Source organism: Belonocnema kinseyi, chromosome 10, assembly GCF_010883055.1.
Source record: "Belonocnema kinseyi isolate 2016_QV_RU_SX_M_011 chromosome 10, B_treatae_v1, whole genome shotgun sequence".
Classification (NCBI taxonomy): domain Eukaryota; kingdom Metazoa; phylum Arthropoda; class Insecta; order Hymenoptera; family Cynipidae; genus Belonocnema; species Belonocnema kinseyi.
Window position 1 is genome coordinate 64,252,399 of NC_046666.1, and position 2,855 is coordinate 64,255,253.

Here is a 2,855-nt window from a genome sequence, read left to right on the forward strand (position 1 = left end):
CTCACTATTTCCTTCGAACACCATAGTTTTTGTTTTATTTGCGTTAATTTTTAAGCCCATGCTCTTCATGCTTGCATTTAGTTTATTCAACATTCTTTGTTAAAATATAATTTGCTGAGATTAGTGAAAATAATAAAAAGAAGTTAATTAAAATACGTATACATTCAGTACTATCGATTTACTTTTTATACATGAAAACGCATCGTTATTTAATTTTATATGACAATTATTCAAACAAAAGCACGTTCGCGAAGATTCTTAATTCTAAATTTTAATATTTTTATCGTAGATTTTTTACTTCGCCATGTGTTTATTTCAAATAATATATAAATTTGTAATAAGTGCTGACTTATTTTATTGTGAATGATCACTTAAAGCCATTTACAGGTCTCGGACACACTTGAGAAATAAAAAATAGTGTAAAAAGTCAAGAATTAAAAAAATAGGGTCATATAATTTTTTAAGTATTGAGAATGAACTCTAAGGTTCGCTTAAAATGTTATTCCTTTGTCTATAAATGATCAAAATTCCTATTAACTTAAAACAGACTTCACAGTCTGTCCCCTTTTTCTCATTTTTCCACTTTAATGCGAACTGAATTAATAGAACCAAATAGGAAAATCCAACTTTTTTAATTAAAAGTTTATTCTTCTCGACTGAAAAGTCTTCTTTCGTTTAGAACTCATCTTTCTTATTAAAAAATTATATCATTTGGTTCAAAATTGATATTTTAATAAAAAGAAAATTCAACAATTTTTTTTAAAAGTCATACTTTTTGGTTGAAAATTGAACTGCTTAGTTTAAAACTCGTCTTTTTGACTAGATAATTAAAAATTTTGATTGAAATGTTTCTTTCTTGACTAAAACATTTTCCTTTGATAAAAAATCCAACTATTTTGTTGAAACTTCATCTTTTTGATTTTAAAATGTGTTTATTTCGGTACAAATTCTATCTTTTTTTTTATCTGTTTCGGTTGAAAATGAACCTTTTTGTTAAAGTACACTTTTTCGAGTTGAAAATTCTACTGTTTTGTAGAAAATAAAAAAATTTGATAGAATATTTAACTATTTGATGGGAAATTGATGTTTTGTTGAAAATTCGTTTTTTTTTATTAAATCGAATTGTTTTTTAATATAAATTTAAAAAATATTTTTGTTGAACTATCAACTAATAAATTTTTCGCTGAAAATTCATCTTTCAAGATTGATGATTTACCTGCTTGGTTGAAATGGGAACTACTTGCTTAATTTTTTTCTGTTTGAAGATTCAAAATATTGCTATTAGGTTGAAAATTGAATTATTTTTGAACAAAATTCGTCTTTTGGCCTTGAAAATTCCACAACTTGGAATAACATTCAACTATTTCTTACAAAATTGAACTGTTTTGTAGAAACAATTCGTTTTTACTAAAAAATGTATTATCAATAAAAATGTCACTGCACCTTCTTTGAATAAAACTTGATCCTTTTTAGTTCAAACATTCAACTAATTACTTAAAAACTTCTAGAAACGAAAAAAATATAACCTAAAAAATGATCAAATAACATACGTACTAAGATTACATCCACTGTTCAAAATATTTAGTTGAAAATGTATGTAACTTGTTGAAAATTCGTATTTTTTGGCAGAATTAAAACCTTTTTTGTTGAACTATCAATTATTACATTTATTATTGAAAATTAATCTTTTAAGATTGGAAATGAAACCCCTTCGCTGAAAATTAAACTACTTTCTTTCAATCTTTTTCTTTTTGGTTAGGGTTCAAAATATAACTTGAAAATTCGTTTTTTTTTTGTTTGTTAAAAATTATTATTTTTTCAACGGGAGATTTAACTATTTTGTTGAAAATTCTACAATTTGGTATAAGATTCATCTATTTGTTGGAAAACTAAACGGATTTGTTAAAATTTGGTTAAAAGTTGATGTATTTTTCTGAAAATTCGTCATTTCTGGTAGAAAATTAATCTTCTTAGTTTGAAATCAAAAACTTGGTAAAAAATATAAGTATTTGACTGAAAATTCGTCTTTTTTGGTAGAAAATAATTTTGTTGTTACTAAAAATGCAACTGTATTGTTGAAAATTAATCAGTTATAGTTGAATATTTAAATATTTGGTTGAAAATACATCTTTATCGGCTATATTAAAATGTTTTTAAATAAAAATTTTTTGGCTTAAATATCAACTATTACATTTTTTGTGAAAAAATTATTATTTCTCGGCTGTAAAAAACAATCTTGTAAAACATTATTTGTATTGAAAATTAAATACTTTTAACTGAAAATTGAACTATTCCTCTTTTGGTTGTGGATTCGAGTATTTTCTTGTAAATTCGTCCTTTTTGGTTATATTGAAATGTTTTAATTTAAAACTAAAATATTTGTTGGTTCATAATCAACTGATATATATAATTTACATATCAACTATTTTGTGCAAAATGTATGTTTTTGTTAAAAATGTAGCTTTTTAGTTGAAAATTCAGATGTTTTGTGAAAATTTCATCTTTTTGACTTAAAAATTCAACATTTTGGACGACAGAGACAATTTGTAGTCGATTAACAAAGAAGTTCAAAAATATGTTGTAAGGGAAATTAAATAAATGATGGAAATAATAGATAATTGTGATATTTTGTTTTTAGTGTACTTTTTCTCGAAACAGTATCAAAATAGTGCCCACGCTGTAAAAAAAAGTGTCCGAGGCCTGCCATTAATGGTTAATTCTTTTATTTTATATATTTGATCCAAATATAAAAACACTTTAAGGGCATGTGACACAGCTAAATACCTATATTACCGACCACAGTTTTTCAGTTCACTGAATGTTTTTTTGAACCTAAGAACTTTTTTTGTAAGTAA

General features: G+C 24.4%; 1 protein-coding gene across 2 annotated transcripts in view; it reads right to left on the bottom strand.

The window, feature by feature from the left end:
• LOC117182016 (PR domain zinc finger protein 10-like) overlaps nucleotides 1–2,855 on the bottom strand; it is a 49,249-nt gene that overhangs the window by 45,373 nt on the left and 1,021 nt on the right. The window lies entirely within an intron of this gene.